General features: G+C 39.4%; 1 protein-coding gene across 2 annotated transcripts in view; it reads left to right on the plus strand.

Annotated features, from left to right (window-relative positions):
• The first annotated feature begins 23,537 nt into the window (after positions 1–23,537).
• The window catches only part of LOC5564268 (protein takeout), a 70,932-nt gene continuing 69,932 nt past the window's right edge, over positions 23,538–24,537 (plus strand). The window contains exon 1 of one of the 2 annotated variants that reach the window (XM_001648567.2): positions 23,538–23,644. The gene's annotated coding sequence lies outside the window, so the exon portion shown is untranslated. Of the gene's footprint in view, positions 23,645–23,866; positions 23,886–24,537 lie in introns of those variants that run through there. The other variant, XM_021849580.1, reaches the window with a different exon arrangement.

The raw sequence follows: 24,537 nt of genomic DNA on the forward strand, positions 1-24,537 counted from the left end.
AGATGCCGCGGTCGGTCTTGCGATTCCGGTTGAGGGGTGACTTCTGGTAAGCAATCACTCCGATGACCCAAGGCCGGCGATGCGTCGTGGTCGATACTACTCAGCGTAGGTCCCGACGGTGAAGCTAGCCTACTCCGATGGAGAGTTCCCCGATGCAGGAATATCTCCCGAAACCGGTAACGTTACGCGTTGTTCTCATTCTGCTGTTGGCCGGTAGAGTGCCGAAGTCGGTCCAGCGATTCCGGTTGGAGGATGGCTCCCGCTTCACTGGCGCTCCGACGACTTAAGCCGGTGACTCGCTACGGAATACTCAGAATAGTCCCCGATGGTGGATCTATCCCACTCCGAGGAAGATTTACCTGACGGCGGAAGAACTCCCGAACCGGTGGTATCCGGGCAGACGCCGAGGTTAGTCCTGCGATTCCGGTGGAGAAAAGCTTCCAGTACACAGGCGCCCCGACGACAGCTGTGCTGTTCCACGATCTACTCAGCTAGTCCCCGGTGAAGGATCTAGCCTACTCCGACTCGATGGTGGTCGATATGGTGTGAGGTCAGTCCTACGGCTTCCAGTTCGCAGGTGCCCCGATTACCCATCACCGATACTACGTGACGCTCGAAATACTCGGCCTAGTCCCCGACGGAGGATCTTACCTACCCCGATCGAGGCCCGACGCCCTCTGGTATTCTCATCATTTCTGTTGCAGCGACGACAGAACAGAGGCACTGCGCGTCACATACTTGCGTGTTGACACATTTTCTGCACAATGCTGTCGAGGTTAAATCTCCGCCGCTGCTTTCGAGCATTTCGTTCCTCACTTCCGCGTATCTTGGGCAGTCAAAAACTACTTGTTGTGGTGTTTCCTCGATGTTTGGCAGTGTGGTGACACTGCGTGCCCGAATCAATAGATATGCTTTCTGGAACATCCATGACCTAATAGGAACTGTGTCAGGTTAGTTCACCTCTGCTCGCCTCACCTCTCGGACTTTTCGCATGCGTAATCAACGTGACCATTAAAATTCAGCCGATCGTCGATCATTACACCCAATTCCATCGCTTCGGTGCAATCACATACCTTCCGACGTTGACTTTCATCTGGTTAACTGCCTTCCCAGACAACCAAAATGTACGTATAACGAAATCACCTGGAGTATGTGCAAATATTCACGTACAGGATGTCGCGAAAAGGCCTTCTACGTACAAAAGTGGAGGCGATATACGTGCATATATTGCAATTTTAGAGATAACTTTCCGTTCGACGGTCAAAAAGAAAGCTACCGCAGCAGTCACGTTACTGATTTTCACAAAGCATCATCGATCGGTTGCAAAGATACCTTGGTAACCATGCTAATAACTGTTTTTGTTTTGTTGTTTTCAAAGCTTCGGAGTCTACTAGCATACTTTGATCAGATGGTTTCGTTCAATGATACAATCATTTCCAAGACTATGGTAGAACTTTGACAGCTGCGGTAGAACTTGGCGGCTACCGCAGAACGGAAAATTTTCAAACGAACCGCAATACTATGTGATGAATAACAGCATACAATGCAAGTGTAAAAATTTTCTACCGAACTAACCTGTGATCTTGTGCGACTTAACTTAATGTTTATTTGACAGCTGCTACGAATTGATTCGACTTACTTTGTACGAGTGTACGGGACAAAAGAAAATGTACAAATGAACTCAGAAAAAAGCGTTTTATGCGAGGAAACTCATCAATCTGGGGATTTTATCCACCGTGTGTTGCGAGTTTGATGTAATTTGTATAAATAAACGAGCTATTACGTGATTTTTCAAGCGATTTCTGGTTGTCTGGGTTGCAATTGCTGACTAACAGTATCTCTTTTTTGAGTGAGCTGTCTGCAGTTCTACTCTGCTCTCGATCAGTGTTGTGAAAAACTCAATTTCTCACAACTCACGCTTGAGGTTTTCCGTTATAATCATCGGTGGCATCGATATTCTCGTTATCGATGATGATGATGATGATGATGATGATGATGATGATGATGATGATGATGATGATGATGATGATGATGATGATGATGATGATGGATGATGATGATGATGATGATGATGATTGATGATGATGATTGATGATGATATGATGATGATGATGATGATGATGATGATGATGATGATGATGATGATGATGATTGATGATGATTGATGATGATGATGATGATGATGATGATGATGATGATGATGATGATGATGATGATGATGATGATGATGATGATGATGATGATGATGATGATGATGATTGATGATGATGATGATGATGATGATGATGATGATGATGATGATGATGATGATGATGATGATGATGATGATGATGATGATGATGATGATGCATGATGATGATGATGATGATGATGATGATGATGATGATGATGATGATGATGATGATGATGATGATGATGATGATGATGATGATGATGATGATGATGATGATTGATGATGATGATGATGATGATGATGATGATGATGATGATGATGATGATGATGATTGATGATGATGATGATGATGATGATGATGATGATGATGATGATGATGATGATTGATGATGATGATGATGATGATGATGATGTGATGTGATGATGATGATGATGATGATGATGATGATGATGATGATGATGATGATGATGATGATGATGATGATGATGATGATGATGATGTAACTATGTAACTCGACCCAAGCTCAACGTTGGAAAACAGTGCGCTTCATCGGCGAAGTATTCACTAAGCTCTGAGGCATGAACCGAAACACTATGGACCTAAAGGGTGAAAAGCATGTTGCGAGCGTGTGATGCTTCCATGCCGAGAAAAGCCCCTTCCAGAGAGAAAAGGCCGCCCGTGTACTGGTGGTGCGAATCAATTGCAAATCTTAGAGCAGCCTCAAGAGAAGTCGCACGTTCCTCACAAGCTCATGGCTTTCGGCGCCGTATGCGGCAGATGAAGGAGAAGAATCGGCGAACGTGACGATTGATGAAAATGCTGAAGCCGTGAAATCGCGTCACTCGATGGTATTCCGAATGTTACCTAAAAGCGGCAGTCAATGTAGATCCGGGGTTCTACCCCATTACCCTGAAACCCATTTCCCCGAATGTCATCTCCGATAATTCCATTACCCCGAATGTCCCATTACCCCGAATGCTGTTGCCCCGAATGTCCAATCACCTGGAATGACATTGCCCCGTGATATTGGAATTCGGGGTCATGGGTCATTCAGGGTTATGGAATTCGGGGTGATGGCATTCGGGGTAATGGGATTTTGGGTGATTGGGTAGAATCAGCCAATGGACCACCATTACCGGCACTAAACAACTATCTAGACTGACAAGATGAAAGGGGTTAACATTGATAATTAATTCATTTATTAAATAATGAACATGAGCATGAGCCTAGATGACCGTACAATTCATAGTAACGACTGATTGACCAGAGCAATCGAAGTTACACAGAGATTTAAATAACGGTGCTTAGGATTCTCAATGTGCATAAATCGAGAGCTCAAAATATGGAAGTCAATAACAGCTCCGGTCATCAAGGAAGGAATGTTAGTTAGACTACCATTGTTACTAGAGACCGAAAATTCTTCTGCATGTCCCCATTCGTCATGGAAAGGATATTGGGTAAGTGGGATAAGGTAAGGATCCGGGAGCGTGAACATTCCCTAGAAATATTAAATAGAGACAAAGTCAACGAGAGAAGTGGATTTCCTGACATCACGACGTTGAACTACCACATTGGTAATTAGTAGAGTGTAATGTTCTCCGCAGATATCAGTACTATCACGAATGATCAAAATTGATATAATTTAAGCGCTAATTTACCCGCCCAACTGTAATTTGAAAACCTTTCCGTTATCAAACCATTGTCACTAGCCTCGACCTCGACATTACATCATCGGCCGCGCGGTGCTGCTGACTGACGGGTGTCTATTAAAAGCGTGCGCGCAAGTGAGTGCTCACTGCTCATCCACAGAGGGACAGGGTCATCCATTCAATCGAATCATTACCCTGGCCAAGCTTGGAAATAATAATCTCTGAGTAGCGTCCATCCGTTCGGATCGTGTGTGTGGTGTGCAGCCATTATCTTCCGATCAATTCGCTACAGTTATTATTACCTTGCCCCTTTCAACTCTACGGGTACCTACACTGAGGCTCGGGAAACCTTCCAGCATCAGAGACGTGTGTTAAACTGTTGCAGTAATTTATTTTGCGTCCACTTATTGACATTTTACTTCTGCATATTTAAGTACTTTTGAGCTGAAGTTGTCACTCCACGATAAACGAATTGGTTCTGCATTGTTAGGCTGTGGACTATGATCACATGTTGCAGTCAGATTTCTTCGGACAGTGGTTCGGGTACACACAAAACATCAAAAATGAAAGTAGTTTTACCTAGCAAGTATTATTTTTCTCGGCTTCCTTAACATTTTTATCGTTTAAATTCAACGTTTGAAACAAAATCATTGATTTCAAACAACTCTTTTATGGCCAATACCAATTTTCTTAGAAAATCATGTCTATGGATCGACATGGTTTTCTAAGAAAATTCGTATTGGTCATAAAAGAATTGACTGTCTAATATAAAAGTTTTCGATGTAATACATTATTTGAGCAAACAAAATAATCACAGTTAGCGTTCGAAATATTCGAAAGATAAAGACAACAATATATAAATAGTTCTTTGTTTGAAAAAATGCTACGTTTCTCGTTATAAAATTCAAATGAGAATTTGAGGTTTTGGTCGACATTTGTGCTAGATCGGACTACTGTGCGTCGGTACGATACGTATTACTTGATCAGTATGACTTTGGTCTTTGGCAGTTAATTCATGGAAAAGCAAAACTAAACCTTTGATTGGCCTTGGGGAAAACCGTTTGAGTTCGGTTGTTTTCGTGGGCGTTGATTTCCTAACAATAAGGCCAATCTTGCGCTTTAATTACTTTTGGACACGTCAATACCACCGAATTATTATGCCTGTTCTGAAATGAAGTTCTAATCCCGCCTGGGAAGCTAGGCTGTCATACTGGGTGAAATAAATTGCTCTGTTTAGTATTCCACCAGAACCCCCAATAAATCCACCGATAGCTCCGCATGCATTAATGGGCAGACATTATCCGAACAATTGTGCTTCCTATTTGAATTTTTAGTTAAACGTCCCAAACTACTTTCGATTCCGGTCAGGTTTCTTTTTCGTCACAGCTTTGAATGTTGGTACCGACCGACCGACAATCCACACAAGTGTACACGTCATGGAATCCGAGCGGTGTGATTGATTGATACATAAAACATACATCGAGTGCGTGCTCGTAATGTGAAATGACGACCTTCAGCTTACCAACCATATCGTAAAATTGTACGAAAACAAACGGCTCTAGGTCAAATATCGTCATCCGGTTTAAGCTAGTGCAATAGGAAATTAACCATGCGCCATATGATTCACCTGTGAACGGCGTGGATATTGCATTTATTTACCATTCAAAAGTCGAGTGGCGCTCATAAAAAGCAACTTCCAACCCACACAGATTCCAAAGTACAAGTAGCAAACTGCAAAAAAAAAACACACTTTTAGGGAGAAGTTGACGAAAGGAGTGCCCACAAGAAGCCATCGTCTGACTACTTCATCGTCATTGGTACGAAGGACCATCCGCCGTGGAAAATAAAGCTCACTCTCTCGACCACGAACCACCCCCACCCAGTCCATTGTTGACTGGTTAGGTATCGAACTTTATATCTCCCGCTCTGAAAGCTCACCGTTGCTCATGATCGTGTAGAAACGAGTTGGTATCGTGCTCTTTATTAAGAGTGCGAAAGAACTTTACCAAAAAGTTAACAACAGTTTCGCAGTACATTGACGTGCACAGAATTGGGTTATCGGCTGTTTTGGTTGGAGATGAAATTTAAAATTCCATAAATCGTTCGCATTATTCTGCCCATATATTTATAGAAGAAAATGGACCCAGATGGTCGTAGCGGTAAAGCTGACCCAGTAACAGGGAATCAATTGTCAACTAATGTAGCAACAAAGACTCTTTTTTTTGCGATTATATTCTTCCTATGCGCGAAAGTAGGAACAATCGATTGTGAGAGCGTTTCAAAGATAATTTGATTTGTTGCCCAGCAAATACATTACTGCATATGATAAGATATAAGAGTAAAATTTGCAGTCCTAACAGGAAGGGAAATTATCGATCACGACAATAATCATAAACCTATCGCTCATGCCGATTTTTTGGAGGAAAGAGACAAGCGATAATATTAAATCCGTCCATAACTGCGAGAGTTTGTTCTTCACCAACCGCTCTGAAGAAAGCACTAGTTCTTGAAGCCAGCCGCCATCTATGTGGCGCTAGTGCTGAATAAACAAATTTAGACTTTGCCCTTATCAAACCCCGTGCTGTAGCGACAAATGTCGTATGCGAAAAAAATCATACTATTGACAATCGTTTATCATTGTGCCTAATAAAATGTGGTTAAATTATCCTACAATTACAGAAAACTGGATTAAGTCATACGCACTCAATACCAGAATGATGAGTAAAATATGAATGTCGCATTCGGAAACTAGTGTGTTTCGTATCTAAAACGGTATTTTGGGTCGAGCTGTCAAATTAGCACCGAATATTTGGCTTCACTCCAGTTGTTCGTGGGTGACTGCCGTTTCAGTCTAGCAGCAGCGAATTCATGTTATCACTAGCAACGAGAAGTTGCCTTCTCCTTTTTTAACTATGATGATATATTTACCAAAATGGCTTTGATGAGTGAATTTAATGGATCGCGCCGACAGTTTTTGGCCATATGGCACAAACATTATAAATAAAAATAAAATGCTTTTAAAAATGCGCACCAATGGTAAATCGGTCTGTAGCTGCGTCTGCGCAGCTCATACTTATTTTCCACACATTCTCCTATATGACGAATGGCGTACAAATCACTCAGCTCGCCACAATTTGTAATTATTGCTCATCATTGATTTAGGTTATATGTTATTGCTATGGTAATAAAATAGTTGCGGCGCTAGGGGACTTCCTGAAAATCAACTGAGATTCTTTCGTGAATCCTTCTGAAATTATTATATGTAGTTATCACCCTGATCGCTCTGTGATTCTTCCAAAAATGTCCATGTGAGTTCCTCTTGAATTATCCCTGAAACTCCTCTTTGGTAATAATGGACATCCTTTTGGGATTCTTCCGTAAAATTTCCCTAGAATTCTGACGAAAATGTTTCTATTATTATTTTCCAGAGGAAGGAATCCTTCAGTAGCTCTTCCGTGAAACTTCAAGAAACTTCTTCGAATATCCCTCTGAGATTCTTTCAGAAACATATTAGGATTATTCTGCCTGATTCTTAAATAAAAAATCTATTGTTTAACGAAAGGCAGTTCAAATTCTTGGGATTTATTTGAAAATCTTTTTTTTATGGAAATCCCTCCAAAGTTTTTCTATAATTTATTCGAAAATTCCTCTGAAATTGTTTGGAAATCCTCCTGGCAGTCTTAAGGGCATTATAAAGCAAAGCCATGTAAAATAACTGCATAGGTATTAGTAGAATGTGCCTTTGACACACAATGATATTATTAGTGTGACAAAAATCATGTTAGAACAGCCTCCGCCGCAGCAAACACAGCAGTGCTGCGGATATTGCATAATAAATATTTCTAGCAATTGAAAAATTATTGGAAAAATGAGTTTTCAATGATGAACCAACGTTTTAGAGGAGTATTTTAAACTGAAAACATATATTCTTTGTTTTCTATATTACGCAAAACACTATCACTCGAAAATAGGTGTGGTTCGTATGAATTATCCGCACTAAATGTTATGGCAACAACGAAAGTCACCAATATTACTATTCAACACGATTGCGTTTAGTCACCGTCGTGGTTGTTAACATTTAACAAAGTGAAATCTGACCTCGGTTCTTACACGCACCGAACTGGACTATCGAAATTCATACATTTTGCCTCATGAAAGGTGGAACGATTATTGCAATGCGAGCGCTTTATGTGCTGTTCCAGCATCACTCCACATCAAGGCGTCGATAGGCGCGTGGTATACGCACGAGCCTATCGATCGCAAGGCTCTTGGTTCGATTCCAGGTGGTCGCGAAAACATTTTTAGTTTTCAAATTTTGGTTTCATAAGGCAAATTTATGAATTTCAACCCGATTCCTTGTAGCGAATTTTCATAAGGGATTCTTATGTATTTCGATAGTCTATTTGGCAGAGTGTACTGCAGTTAAACGAGATTTTCCATGCTTTCTCGTGATTTTGCTCATGATGATGAATAATATGGCAATCAATTATCAAAGTGAAAACATGTTATTGTATTTTTATGTGTGAAAATGCTCAAAAACTAGGTTCAATTAAAATTGCCAAATGTGTTTCAAAAGAATGGAAGAAGAAGCTAGAAGAAATGGCAATTCAGGTACGTGATAAAATTGCAGTAATTAAGCTGTTCGAGATGATTCAAGCGTATAATTGAGTTATGGTTAACAGTTTTAAAGTATACTAGTAAACAGCAGCAGTTTTGCATTGCAACTAAGAGGTAAGAGTGACTAAAATTCAATAAATATGCCTTTATAATTTTGCTCCAACCAACACTCGGCAGAGGGGAAGAAGTGAGTAAGCGCCATACTGGTAGCCATTTCTGGCTTCCCTTTATAATGTCCTTAAAGAAATTCTTCTTCAGTTCTTACGGAAATTCTGCTTTTTGTTCCCAGAAAACATACTTACTTACTGGAATATTTTCGAATATCCATTTGGAATTTTCACGAATGTTCATCCTGTTCCTCGCTACATTTCCGTTCAACAATAGCTGAAACTGCTCCTTCCACCTGGCAGCCACCACCGTTTTATCGGTCAGCAAATTCCCTTCTCGATCATTGCACATGGCGGGCACAGGTACGGTATTGTGCCGCGCACCATTGACCGTTGCATAGAATCTCCGTATATCATTCCGGTTCATGCTTTCTTGAGCGTCAGCTACCACACTTTCTTCGTGCTGCCTTTTCTTTCTGCGGTGGATTCGCTTTTCTACGGCTCTCGCTGCCCTGTACCGCTCTCTGTTCTGTCGGGTACCGGCCACAAGCATACGGCTTCTGGCGACATGTTCATGTCTGTCACCCTCTGGCACTCTTCATCGAACCAGTCGTTAAGTCTTCGTCGTTGACCAGTACCGATCTCTTTCAGCGCCGTTGTTGTCACAGCTTCGTGGTTACGGTCCCACAGGCTGTCGACGTCTCCAGCAACGTTGATTCTTCCCAACTGCTCGTCTAGCTGCTGACGGTACTGCGCAGCTACCCCATCAGTTGACAAGCGTTGTATATTGAAGCGCAGCATTCTGTTTGTTGTGGAACTCGTGACGCTAGATAACCGCGCCCGAATTTCAGATACAATGATATAATGATCCGAGTCGATATTAGGGCCTTGGAAGGTCCTGACATCCATGACATCTGAGAAATGTCGCCCATCAACCAGCACGTGGTCTATTTGGGAGCAGGCATCGCCATTCGGGTGTCGCCAAGTATGTTTGTGGATATTATTTCGTGTGAAGTAGGCACTGCTGATTGCCATCCCTCTAGCAGCAGCGAATGTTACTAGCCGCAGGCCATTATCATTGGTAACGGAATGAAGGCTTTCCGTTGCAATGACGGGTCGGAAGAAATCATCTTTCCCGATCTGCGCATTTGCGTCGTCGATGACTATCTTGACGTCTTGTTTTGGGCACTTTTCGTAGGCCTTATCCAGGCTCTCATAGAGCTCATCCTTCATGTCATCGGGCTTATCGTTCGTTGGCGCATATATGCTGATCAGGCTGTAGTTGAAGAACTTGCCCTTCATTCTCAACTAACAGATTCGGTCGCTTACCAGTTTCCACCGAATAATTCGCTTCATCTGCTTCCCAATCACTATGAAGCCAACTCCACGTTATGCTTTGTCGCCCCCGCTGTAGTAGATGTGGTACTTGAATGAAGTGTTGAAGATGGGATCCACCGCTCGGAATTCGCGTTCTCCGATTCTCGGCCAGCGTATTTCCTGGATAACTGCCACGTTCACGCCGATATTCCGCAGTTCACGAGCCAGGAGCCCAACACTCGCGGGTTCATTCAAAGTTCTCACGTTCCAAGATCCAACTTTCCAATCGTTGTCCTTCATTCGTTACCGAGTCTGTTGCCGTAAAATCAATCCGTTTGCTCTACTTTAGCCTTTCTTGGTTGGTGAAGAGTCTTCGATAGGCCACCTAACCAGGGTTGCGCTACCTACATCGTGCTAGAGGGGCTGCCTCCTCGGTGCTGGCATGATACAGCATTGTCCGCTTGTTCTTTACATGATGACCACGGTCATAGCCATCACAACCATCCACCTTTATCAGGACTTTGGACCTATTGCTCTGGTTCTCAATAGTTTCAAGTTCTTTCGGACATGCTATCATGGTGAGCCGTCATGCGCTAGCGGTGCTATTTGTATGGGATATTCGTTTTAAATATATTGAGAATTAACCCAATGTCATTGTTTCGTTCCGTATACTAGTCGATCGCGTTAAATTGAGCCAAGAATGACAAATACACTAGTTGATATCCTAATGAACATAATTGCAGTAGGTTGTATCTGGATTTAAGTTCGTTTTCATTAAAATTTCAGTTATTGAAAGCTGAGCTTAGATCAGCCTCCCGTACGAGTATACCCCATTAGGCATAAAGACGTTAGGCATAAGGACGTTAGGCATAAGGATGTTAGGCATAATGGACGTTAAGCATAAAGCCATTAGGCATAATGGATGTTAGATATAATATACGTTAGGCATAATGGACGTTTGGCATAAAATAACTTGCGCGTGTGTCATTTTAAACTCGTCCTATATCGAAAAATTTACAAATTCAATTATGCTGATGGGGGTGGGTATCTGTCCTTAAGGTGTGACAGTTCATAAAAAAGTGCGATGTTCATACAAAAAGTGTTACAAAAGGGTGGATTTTAAATGACTGGTATTAAATGACTTTTTTCGGTGCTATGAAATGTGACCATGAACCGAATGACAGATATGGAGGAAAATTGGTTGTCATTTTTATTGTTATCATTATAAAATCCAGCTCAATTCATTTTTGTAAGTATCAATTTAAATTTGCGATGTGCAATCAAAGTGTTATTTGTTTCTAAATATGTTTATTTTAATGAGTATATGACATTTTTTTGTTATATTTCTCTTACATAATTGAGTTAATTCTAAAGAAGGGAAATCTTCCATATAAATATTAATACTTATAGTGCAAATGAGTACCTTGAAGACAATAATCGAGAGGCAAGTCAAGAATTTATGTTATGATAGGTGACATTATCTTCAGCAATAATTTTCTGGTAGTATGACAATTATCTTCTTGGCGTTACATTGCTACTTCGAGTCTGCTCGTCAATTAAATGTAGTGAGAACGGTTCCTTTGCTTCTTGTGCAAACAATTTTCAATGATTTTCAATCAATTTCCTCGATATTCGTCGAGTTTGAAATTTTAAATTTGATTAGATATTTATTTAATTACAAAAGTCAAGTTCAAATTCAACATAGCATGGTATTCAGCATTAAACATAGCGTGCATTTGAGAGAAAAATGATATTCCCAATGTTATTGCATAGAGCTCCAACAACTTATTTGATTACCCAGTGTTACTCATAATCAATCAACAGCAAGTCGAAACGAAAATTTCGGATGGAAATATTTACATCTACATTTGCAAAAACTATTAGAAAAATAAAAATACAAATAACAATATATATTGGAAGAAGGTGATTTCTCAAACAGTCTTTTCCTCCAACCATTTAATTAACTGTATAAGTATAAAGAAAAGCCTATGATTCAAAGAAGGGAAAATGTATGATGGAAATATTAAAAGCAATAGTGACATTAATGTCTCGAAAGAACAGCCTATTTATAGAAGAAGGGAAATTTTCTGATGAAGACATTAGCAGCACTAACTCCAATAATTTTGTTGACATCAAAACTATAAAGGACAGCCTTCAATTTAAAGAAGGGATAATCTCTGATGAAAAATTTGCCAGTTATATGTGTAGAACCAAACCCAAAAGATGAGCAACTGATCATGTACAGCGTCGTTCTTATTCTTGGTTTTCTCATTTGTGCACGATACACGATTATGCTTCATGGCCAAGAAAGTGAAGAAAACGAAAAGATCCTGGATCGACTAGGAACCGAACTAAGATACCTTCAGCATGGCTTTGCTCTATGGTTAGAACTCACGCCACTCACGCTGAGGACCTGGGATCAAATCCCAACCCCGAAATAGTCACTTATGACGTGAAAGTCATAGTTACGACTTCCTTCGAAAGGAAAGTAAAGCCGTTGGTCCCGAGATGAACAAGCCCAGAGCTAAAAATCTCGTTAATGAAGATAGGAAAAAAAATATCAAAAAAGTGCATACACTTTTCCAGTAAACGATTTCTATTTTCATTTTGAAAATTATGCCTATCTAGACCTGTGCGCCGAAATATTTTTAATCGGCGGCGGCATGAGAGCATTTTTATACCGGCGGCGGCGGCGTCATCGGCGTCACGCCGTTAACAAGTTCCGGCGGCGGCGGCGGCGGCGTGCATCGGCGTGGAGAAAATTGGATATCAAAATGTTTGAGTTTGTCTTCTTTTTTCCAGCGTTACGTTCCTACTGGGACAGAGCCTACTTCTTAGCTTAGTTTTCTGCAAGCACTTCCACAATTGTTAAGTGAGAGTCGAAATATACGAAACAATCCTGCACTGGCCGGGACATTGTCATTAGGCTAAAAAAAGCCTCCAAGATACTCTATGTCGTGAAGTGTCAAAGTGCGCTTATCTGGAATAATCTTGAAAAATCTCTGAAAAAGATGCAACAGACCCTGAAAAAAAACTTGGGGAAATTTATGGTGAAATCCTTTCAAGACAACTTATTCATTATTATTATTCTTCGGATAAAATTTAAAAATAGTTCCTGGACGAATCCTTGGGAAAATAATTAGGAACCAGGAAAAATACTCGACGAACCAGAAAGGAACTCACAAAAATATTTGGTAAAATTACCACAGACAAATGTGTGTGACTTATAGGAAAACTGTGTAAGAATTTTTTTTCTGGACTTTTGAGAAAATTATTCGAAGAATTCTTGCACGAATATTTGAAGAATTCTCAAAGTAACCCTGAAAAAAAAAAAATAAAGGACGTAATTGAAATTCTAGCAGGAATATACCTACCTTGATACCTTGATGTCTACAGCGTAGCGTCACGCCATTGCCGGGCGTATTGTAGAGCTCCATCTTCGTCGGTCTTGGGCGAAACTTCTCCAGTTGCCCCGAACGTTTAGGGTCGCCAGGTCCTCTTCCACTGCGTACAGCCAGCGTATTCGTGGTCTTCCCCGAAGCCGCCGACCTCTGCCTGGTTCCCTGCTGAATATTATTTTCGCAATTCTTTCTTCCGACATTCGCACTAAGTGACCAGCCCACTGAAGTCTGCCGTATTTTACACGATTGATAATATTCGCATCTTTGTACACTTGATACAACTCGTGATTCATGCGTCTGCGCCACACACCATTTTCGACTTTCCCACCGAGTATTGTCCGCAGCACTTTACGCTCTAAAACACCGAGAGCTTTCCGGTCTGACTCTTTCAACGTCCACGCTTCGTGCCCGTAGAGAGCCACCGGAAGAATCAATGTTTTATACAGGGCGAATTTTGTTTCCGTTTGCAAGCTGCGGGACCTAAGCTGGTTACGTAGTCCGTAAAAGGCCCTATTCGCAGCCGCAACACGTCTTTTCACTTCGCGGGAAATGTCGTTGTCACATGTCACAAGTGTTTCAAGATAAACAAATTCTTCAACAACTTCAAACACATCCCCATCAAACACTACCTCAACACCTACACCATCGTGCCTGACTCTATCTCTACCTGCAACCATGCGCTTCGTTTTGGTAGAATTAATAGTCAGGCCTATCCTCGCTGTCTCCCTCTTCAGAGGCACGAAGGCCTCTTCCACTGACCTGCGATCAATTCCAATTAGGTCTATATCGTCCGCAAAGCCAAGGAGCATGTGCGACATTGTGATAATAGTGCCATTTCTCTGCACGCCAGATCTCCTAATAGCACCTTCCAGTGCAATGTTGAACAGTAAATTCGAAAGTGCGTCTCCCTGCTTCAATCCGTCTAACGTCACGAACGAGGTTGACACCTCGTCTGCGATCCAAACACTTGATTTCGAACCATCCAGCGTAGCACGTATCAGCCTAATTAGTTTCGCCGGAAAACCATTTTCAACCATTATCTGCCAAAGCTCATTTCTTTTCATTGAGTGGTACGCCGCCTTGAAATCAATAAACAGATGGAGAGTCTGCAAGTTATACTCCCGGTATTTGTCTAGGATCATTCGCAAGCTAAACATCTGGTCCGTTGTCGAACGGCCCTCACGAAAACCAGCTTGGTATTCGCCGACGAAGGACTCCTCGAGCGGTCGCAGTCTGTTAAACAGGATGCGCGACAGAATTTTGTACGCCGAATTCAGCAGGGTAATTCCTCTGTAATTGGCACACTCCAGACTGTGCCCTTTCTTGTAGAGAGGGCGGATGAGGCCATCCAACCAGCCGGCGGGCAATTTTTCGTCCTCCCATACCTTCAGAAGTACTCGGTGGATCGACTGGTAAAGCTGCTCGCTTCCGTGCTTGAGAAGCTCGACCGGGATCTCGTCCTTCCCAGCAGCTTTACAGTTCTTCAGCTCACTGATAGCCTTTTTAACCTCCACAAGCACCGGCCACAGGCATACGGCTTCAGGCGACATTCTTCATGTCTGTCACTCTCTGGCACTCTTCATCGAATCAGTCGTTTCGTCTTCGTCGTTGACCAGTGGTCTATTTGGGAGCAGGCATCGCCACTCGGGTGTCGCCAAGTGTGTTTGCGGATATTCTTTCGTGCGTACCTACTGCTGATTGCCATCCCTCTAGCAGCAGCGAAGGTTACTAGCCGCAGGCCATTATCATTGGTGACGGAATGAAGGCTTTCCGTTCCAATGACGGGTCGGAAGAAATCTTCTTTCCCGATCTGCGCATTCACGTCGCCGATGACTATCTTGACGTCTTGTTTTGGGCACTCTCCGTAGGCGTTATCCAGGCTCTCATAGAACTCATCCTTCATGTCATCGGGCTTATCGTTCGTTGGCGCATATATGCTGATCAGGCTGTAGTTGAAGAACTTGCCCTTCATTCTCAACACACAGATTCGGTCGCTTACCGGTTTCCACCGAATAATTCGCTTCATCTGCTTCCCAATCACTATGAAGCCAACCCCACGTTCTACTCTGTCGCCACCGCTGTAGTAGATGTGGTACTTGAATGAAGTGTTGGCGATGGGGTCCACCGCTCGGAATTCGCGTTCTCCGGTTCTCGGCCAGCGTATTTCCTGGACATCTGCCACGTTCACGCCGACATTCCGCAGTTCACGAGCCAGGAGCCCAACACGCGCGGGTTCATTCAAAGTTCTCACGTTGAAGCACGTGAAAGTTGCAGAAATTTTTGAATTAGCTGCATGAATCCTGTAGTGCGTGGAACTCCAATTTGTACAACACTTTTCCATCAAACACAATATATTCTCGCCGAATTACATAAAGCTAATAATACTATATTAATTACAGTATACATACTATGGAAAATAACCGAAACTCTAGCGAGAATGAAAAACGGAACCAGTTATTAACTTGGTTATCTTGTTATTTCATAAGAAAATTGTTATTATTTTCTATATTTAAAGTTCAATAAAAGTAGTAAACTCAATAAAAAGTTTAGAAATCTATCATTCAACCGCTCGGAAAGAACGATAAAAATGTGCATAAAGTTAATTTTTTGGGTTTAAAAAGTGGTATATTTGCTTTTGTTACATTTTTCTGCTGTGTTTGGTGAATTACTTTCTTGTCAAATGGTTGCTTATTTAGTTTATCAATTCATTAAAAATTTACATCGAAAATACAGGTGCGTTTATAGAAATTTACATTGCCACCATACTAAAATCTTTTTTTTTTTCAAAAATCGTTACGAAATTTACTGAAAGCATTCTTGTCGAAATTAGCAAAGGAATTACTTAAAGTACAGGTTGGAAAATCGAGTAAAATTTACTATATAGTCCAAGAGTCCTTGAACAAGCTTTAAAGTGTTTTCTTTGGATTTTTTTTTAAATGAACATTTGACGGATAAACTCAAAGAAGTATCTTCTATAAGATCTGAATAAATTTCAAGAGTAATCCTTAACGGATTACCTAATCACAAATGCGATTGGGAAATGTAGGTATCCTATATCCATGTAATCCTTTGAAAAATTCCAAAGTGCCGGCAGAAATTTTAAAGGCATCTTTGCAATAATTTCTCGATAAATCCTTTTAACAACGTTCGAAGTAATTACTAACGGACTTTCTGAAGTGTTTCTTAAACAAATAATTGGAGGAATTAGTGCAGAAACATATGAAGAAATCCCGCAAAGGTTCTTTTTTGTAGGTTTATAGAAGAATTCCTACAGGTTTTTTTTTTAAATAAATTGTTGCATTATTTGTTATAACACGAGAAAACTTTGAAAAAACTTCTTTGGCAATAATTCCTAGGCATATATTTGTTTCAATTATTTGAGAAATATTTGATAATTCTTCTATAAAGATTCCTGAGTAGTGTCTTGGAGGAACTCCTGGAAAAAAAACAATTGATTTTTATCGAGTATTTTTTTTTTGAATAAGTTGAAAGCTTACTGATAAAATCTGTGTAAGCATTCTTAGAGTAATTGCTGGTCTTGTAGGAATTCTAAAGTACCATCGTTGGGGGTGAGAATGGGTCAAAAAAGGATATGTATGAATTATTTATTGAATAACTATCGCAATTTAACTCCAATAAACTTCAAATTTGGTGTGTATGTACTTTGATGGTACATTACCAACCGTTCAAAAAATAATAGAAAATTTTGATTCACTACGGCACTACAAGTGAATGAAAAATGGCGCAATCTCACCCCATAAAGAGGGTGACATTGGGTCACTGTAATTGAAATAACTTGTTTTTGTGAATATGGTTGCAAAACCATTCATAGCTGAAAAATATTGATGAAATACGATACAAAAAAACATCTAAAACAACAAAATAATGTAAAAACAAAAAGACATCTAAGTTGTTTCACAAGTATGATAAAACCACTTTAAAGTACGATTTTACCGAAGAATTGAAGAGCTATGAAAAAATTATGTAAACCCAGCATTTATTGTCAATTTTACATAAATTTTCTTGTTTTGTTCCTTCAAATTGTCTTCGAAATCTCATCCCAACTGCCATAAAGCCTATTCAGTTTCCCCAAAGGTGTACTGAAACTGTGATTATTTTAAACCTTCGTAAATAGTTAAATTTCGATGCGAAATACCACGATCAAAATATTTCAGGACGTTGTTGACGTCGTAATCTCGGTATTTCAGCGATCCAACTCATTTGTACTTCCGTGAAATGTATCAATGATATGAAAATGCTAATAAATAATTAAATATAAAAAAATCAATTGATAAAATTTTATGATGTTGCTGCATACGAAAAACAGTTGCTGGTTTGAGAAGATGGCAAAATGTTTTGCATTGCTATTCAATGCACGAAATCCTCAAGTAGACTTGTTTGATGTTTATGCGATGCTGTATTTAGAAAGACTAAAAACATCTTAATGATAAAAGAGTACCGTTAAGTCACCAGTCACCGTGCACATATACAAATTCCTACAGAATATTCATACAATTTTCACAAATCATTCTTTGGTCAGCAAAATAAGATAAAACTGATGAAACGAAGTAGTTTTTGTCACAAATAATTTTGAAAAACCTAGTTTATGTAGACAAAATCGTGTGAATTCTGTTTGATAACGAGATATTGCAACAATCTTAGTAGAAACGCCAAAAAATCACATTTTTTATTTTAACGATAGAGTATGAAATTTTTCAAAATTTCAACAAGTTTTCACTGTGGGTATTATTAGTAAGATGTATTTCATCGTATGAGCAATGAGATTTAATGCAAATTAGAATTTTTATTGTGTTTCAGTCGAAACCCAAATGCACGGTGAATGGATCCTTTTCAATATATATGGATCCTATTACCGTGTATAGTGTAAAAGGCATGAAATTATGCGATAATATTAGATTTATTGTTATGTCGTCATTAAACTACTTCATATTTAGAATTTAAGTGAATATGGAATGGTTTGGACAATACAGTCAAACCTCCTATAACGATTTTAATTAAAAAATAATAATTTAGCCAATTTTTAAACTTTGTATAGTTTTTATTGTAAATGAAGATTTGAATACTCTTAAAAATGAATGCGCACACTACTAGCAACATAGTTGCTCCATTAACAACGTTTCTTCAAGATACAAAATCAAATCATGACGAAAACTATACGCACGGTGAATGGTGCACTAGTGTGCACGGTAAATGGTGACATAGAACGGTACGAGGCGACCTTAACATGACATTTTCAAACATAATTTTTGACTAATTTTTTGTTATGCATCACTAGTTTTAGATTTTTCCCTGAATTATTATATAATTGCCCGCTACGTAGTGGTATTCTAGTACGCTTCAAATTATTTGGAATAGTTTTATATTTTTTTGAAGTGCAAATTTTTCTTAAATGCACGGTGAATGGTAGCTTGACGGTACACAGCACCGTAAAACGACAAAAACGTAGACTTATGATTTCATTCACAATCGTTTTTATATGACTCAATCTCACCCCCATTTTTAATGTTTTAGACACTGTACTGAAAAAAATGAAATTTTTGTGGAAAAATCAAATAGATTCTGGAAAATACGAGTGAAGTGTATTGACTAGACTTTCAACTTTCTACTAACATAATACTAGAGGTTAAAGTACATGCGTGATACTTTGTACAGAAGAATTTCAATGTTGTAAATTTTTTCTAGTTTCAACATACAAGTTTGTTGATTTTTTAACAAAAACTACTATTTCTAAAAATGTATATTGTGATTAATTATGTGATATAATATGCTCTCTAACATATGCATTATAAATTTTAGAAACATCAGCGTTATTAGCAGAAATATTTCATAAATCATATTTTTCCGTTTTGACCCAATTCCACCCCCTAGACCCATTATCACCCCATCGACGGTAATATCTGAAAGAATTCGTACAGGAAACTCTGAAGTAGTTCAAGCAGAAATCCGTGTATGTATTCCAGGATAAATCACTGAAGAATCTCTGGAAGGTTTCAAGATGGAGTTGATAGATAAATTCCTGAAGTTCCCAAAGAAATGCATAGAGGAATTCTTTGATTAATTCCTTGATGAATTTCTGTAAGAATCCTTATAGAAATTTCTTAAGCAACAATAAATTATTTTGTAAAGCATTTTTTCAAAATAAAATTATCAAATTTTACGAGCCGAATTATTTTTCGGCGTGAAAACACAAAATCGGCGTCGAAGTGCTGATCGGCGTATGGCGCGCCGCCGATGCCTCACTCGGCGTCGGCGTGACGTAAAATTGATCGGCGGCGGCGGCGTGGCGCGGCGGCGCACAGGTCTATGCCTATCGTCCATTATGCCTAACGTCCATTATGCCAAACATCTATTATGCCAAACGTCCATTATGCCTATCGTATTTATGCCTATCGTACTTATGCCTAATGTCTTTATGCCTAACGTCGTGCACCCCTCCCGTACAATCACACATATGCATTAGCCTGGGACACGGTTATATGGAAAATTTAGATTCTCGCTCCAGTCCACTTTTTGGATTGCATTTAGCTCCCATAACAGCTGGGCAAAATTTCAGCTCGATCGGTGAAACTATATTTTAGCGCCAGCCATTCAAAGTGTGTATGGGATTTACTATGGGAAAACTTACTTTTACAAAGAAAAATCGCCAGAGGTCGCTCATTGACCTCAATAAAAATTCTGAACACAGACCTCTATAGGTGTTTTTACGATGAACAACATTGCCAAAGACCGCAAACCAATCCGATGCTTGTGAAAAAAGTTATTAAGCATAGAATATTTGGAAATTTTGCCCGATTTTGTTATTATTATTATTCCTTTACGTGTTAATCAACGTCGCCTCACCAATAGGTTTTTATTGAATAACTTTTTTCACAAGTGTCAGATTGTTTCGCGGTCTTCGGCAATATTCTTCATTGCAAAAATACCTATCGAAGTCTGTGTTCAGAATTTTTATAGAGGTCAATGGGTGACCTATGGCGATTTTTCTTTGTAAAAGTAAGTTTTCCCATAGTAAATCCCATACACACTTTGAACGGCTGGCGCTAAAATATAGTTTCTCCGATCGAACTGAAATTTTGCACAGTTGTTATGGGATCTAAATGCAATCCAAAAAGTGGACTGGAGCGAGAATCTAAATTTTCCATATAACCGTGTCCCAGGCTAATGCATATATGTGATTGTACGGGAAACTGATCTAAGCTCAGCTTTCAGCAAGCAACTCAGCAACTCGCCAGCGTCATAGATTGCTATGATGCGCTTAGTGGCTATGTTGAAGAAATACAAAGCAGTATAGCATGACCTTAGTAAATCTACTTGAAATAGTTAAAACACCAACTTTCTCACTTTAATCATGAAACAACCTTCTACAATAATGTTCGCTATGGTATCAAGTAGTGTTTTTGACATTCTGGGTGCAATTGAACGCGATCTACGATTTCCCTAAACCAAACAGTAGATAATGCGCTGAATCACGTATGTTTGAGCTGGAAATCTCATATTAACTTCAATTCAAATGCGCCAGCTCATGGAACGACCAAATGAGCTGAAACTGTCAGGAAGTCTTCTTCTTACTCTAAGGAATAATTCTGGAGGGTGCCCTGTGGAAATGTACAACTTTAATATTCTCCCATACTCAGCTGGGCTACTCTAGTCCCAGATATTCGGGATAGGTGAAAGTTTCTAGCATTGCAAAAAAAAGATAACACTGCGGAACACGTTTTTGTCTCCAGCATCAAAATACCTGTATTTACTTAATTAAGCGTTCCTGAATCCATTGCCCTTTACAGAAATATCATAGCACGTCTAGTTTATGAGATATTGGTTCTTGAAAATGCAAAAATTGACTATTTCAGCCAACTTGTATGCAAGTTTGTCAGCTTGTAAGGCAATTAATTTGCCTCATTTGCCACAAAATTCAAACTGTATGTGTATAAGAATACTTATCATCAAAGTTTATAATATTTTTGATGCGGAAAAGTTGTTTTTTGATGGTTTAGAAAAGTATTGTATTTTGCCATATAAGATAAACGAAGAATTTTTTTATGAAGACTGCAAGCATGTTGAAAAAGATCGGTTTAATCTAAATTTAAACGTGAAATTTGAACCAAAATATATCTAGAACAAAAGTTTAAGTCCCCTTTTGCATGTTTGGTGGATAAGATCACACAAAAGTTTGATAAAATATACTTCAAATTTTAGGTAAACGTCAATAAAACCGACCTGTAGCTCAATCTTCAAACATCAATAATTGGCGACCTGTAGCTAAAAATTGTGACGTGCTAGGAAATTTCTGATAACGGCATCAGATCTAGCAACCCCAAATCTACTAGAGATTCATAATTTGATCCTTGAGACACGCAAAAATGTCTTTTTTTGTTGAGCTGTGTAATTCATTAAAAAATGACACTTGTAGAAATGAGAATACTTTACTTGGTAAGCACTTTTAAGTCATTTTTTTTCTAACGAAATGCATGAATAGTTTTTTTTGGCTCAAATTAACAGTGTCAGGTCATTAGGACGAAGTTTTTAAGCCGAGTGGGTGGTCATTAGATCAAAGCTCTCAAAACATTAAACAAACCAGAATTGTTTTTTCTTATTATTAATATGCTATTCTTTCTTAACACCAAACATTAAAAAAAAAACATAATCGATATGCCTATGAAGACTTGTAGATAAACAATACAATAATAAAAATTAGTACAAAAACTAATTTTAGCCCTAAAACATTTAAGATGTTTCAAGACAAAAATAATTAGCAAATAACCAAAAATTTTCCTATTGAAAATTGAAACCAATTACTTCAATATTCCAATTAAAACTGAAAAATATGCTTGTCATAGAATTTCAATGCATTTTTTTTTATATTTCTTTGAAATGTTTTTAATCAAAGAGCGGGACAGCCTACTGATTGTGAGCTAGATCATGAGTTGCTTTTGAGCAACTCTCAGCAACTCGAAATTTATACCTCAAATGAAAGCTTGGTATGATATCTGATTGTGAACATTCAAATTTATTTTTTTGCTTGTGAAGCATGCAAAAATAAAAATCAGTCGACGGGCCGCATCAATTTTTCGACTTAACAGCATCTGTAGCGAAAAATTTGATAAAAAGTCTAGTTTTTATGCATGGATCAATCAGTTTTTATACCAAGTTTTCATTTAATTTCTCAGATCGTTCTAAGCAAACCAACCATTTATGTCAAAAAAGAGCCAAAAAGGTTGGACAGGCCTGCTTTACACGTATTTATTGCTTTAGATATTACAACTTTTCCATTTCATTATTCGTCATCAAAATTCAGCCCAAACATATGAACACAATTCCTTTTGACCCTACAATTATGGCATTTGCTCACAGTGCAGCGAAAACAACACAATCAAAGGAACCGTGTTTTTACGTCGAGCATCACGCACACATTGATGCGCACAAGCTTTTTTGTCTCAGTACGACGGATTGAACTTTGTTTACATTCTCAATTTTACGCGGTCGTTGAGGAAATTTCATAAAATTTCGTTAATTATGGAACTTTTGCGGCGTGTGATTGGAATGAAAATCTTCAGTGAAGAAGTACGAAGATTTTCCATAACGAAAATAAGTGCCTGGCGAATAAAGTCACATGGGGGGCGGGATGGTACTTGTATCATAAAGTTGTGTGACTGGTGTCGATCGTTAAGCATTTCTCTCAAATCGTGTTCGTCCATGCGATTTCGATGAAAAAGTGCAAAGTGGATAATTGAACTGAAGTTATTTAACGAAATACAGTAGTTTTATTGCATTTTTAGTGTACAAGTGTACAAACCATGACAGGTTTCACAAAAATACACTTGGAAATTGAATGTATGTTGCAGGTGAGCTGGAATATCCGCCGTAGTGGAACATTTTAAGTTTGATACGACGAATAATAGCGCTCACGACGAAGTAGAACGAAACCCTATGCAAAATGTAGTCACCCCTTACACGCCTCTGCCCTATCTTAGTATACTAATCTCGCGAATCGATCGGGTATACTACCAATCCGTTCGATACGCACCGAACAAGAGAACGACCATAGCTAAGGAACTTCCATCCACTCAGCGGCAGAGCTTTTTCTAGCCCGAGAGAACGAATGCTCCAACTCCGACGCAACCGGACGCCGACTCCGAAGAAAAGGTTGCTTGTCTCTGGCTGATCACACCTCGCCGCACCGCATAGTGCATGTGTGCATTGGTCTGAGCCTCCGCTGCTGCCGCTTAGTGTGTGCTGTTGTACTTATACACAGTGATACCTGTCGCTCCGAGAAAATCTATATAAAAGTGTACTGTGTTCATAATTTCTTCTTTATTTGTTGTCCAAAGGTGCTACCGAAAAGAGTGCTGCTGTTGCGAGTGAGTTGTCAATTCGTTTTTTCAGAGTTGTGTGAATTTTTGTTTTTGGAATCGTGAAGGTTTACCACTTGCGAGAGTGTCCATATCTGTTTCGGATCGGAATTCAAGAAGAAAAAAAAACTTGTACACCCTGATGATGATGGTTGCCGAGTGTTGTGCTTGAGATGCATGGTGCCGAACGAGAAGATATCCTCTGAAGTAAAAAACAGACAAGAAAAACAATATTGAATCAGCAGAAAAGGTGGAGTTTAAGCGAAGGACGTCCTTCGCGTGCACAATACGAAGTATTCGAGTTAACAGTGGATAGAATCCAACGGATGATGGATTTTGGTTCGAAACAACGAAAGTGCGTCCAGTGACATTTAGCAAGAACTGTGCAAGTGAAGAAAGATTGAGATTTGACAAAAAATAGCGAAACACGTGAGGAAACGGTCCCCATTTGGCAATATCATTGAAAAACTGAAACCGAAAGTGACTCGAACACGGTGAAGAAAGATGATGTGATGAGCGGAGCTTGCGGAAAATAAACCCCAAAACGCGCTTGTTGTTAATTGGGGATATTGGACGGATGGACAAATTGTAGCGGTGGTGGAGAAGAACCACGCGCCGTGGTTTTGCTATTGAAGGAAACACGCTGGCCGAGGAAAACTCGTCGCGGCATCACACCACGCCGCGATTCGTCGTCGATTATAAATTTTGATGGTCAAATTCCATGGCAGCAGCAGCAGTCGGGAGTGATGAAAGGAAACTTGAAATTGATTCTAACTGATTTTTTTTTTGCATTTTCTTGTGTTTTTTTGTTTCTGAGATGCGGGTGGGGTCTGGTACTAGGGCGATTCAAGTTGGAAAAAAGTTCGGATATTTAATCTCCCATATCTGTTATAAACCCTTTA

The sequence above is a fragment of the Aedes aegypti genome, chromosome 3 (genome assembly GCF_002204515.2).
Source record: "Aedes aegypti strain LVP_AGWG chromosome 3, AaegL5.0 Primary Assembly, whole genome shotgun sequence".
In the NCBI taxonomy this organism is placed as follows: Eukaryota; Metazoa; Arthropoda; class Insecta; order Diptera; family Culicidae; genus Aedes; species Aedes aegypti.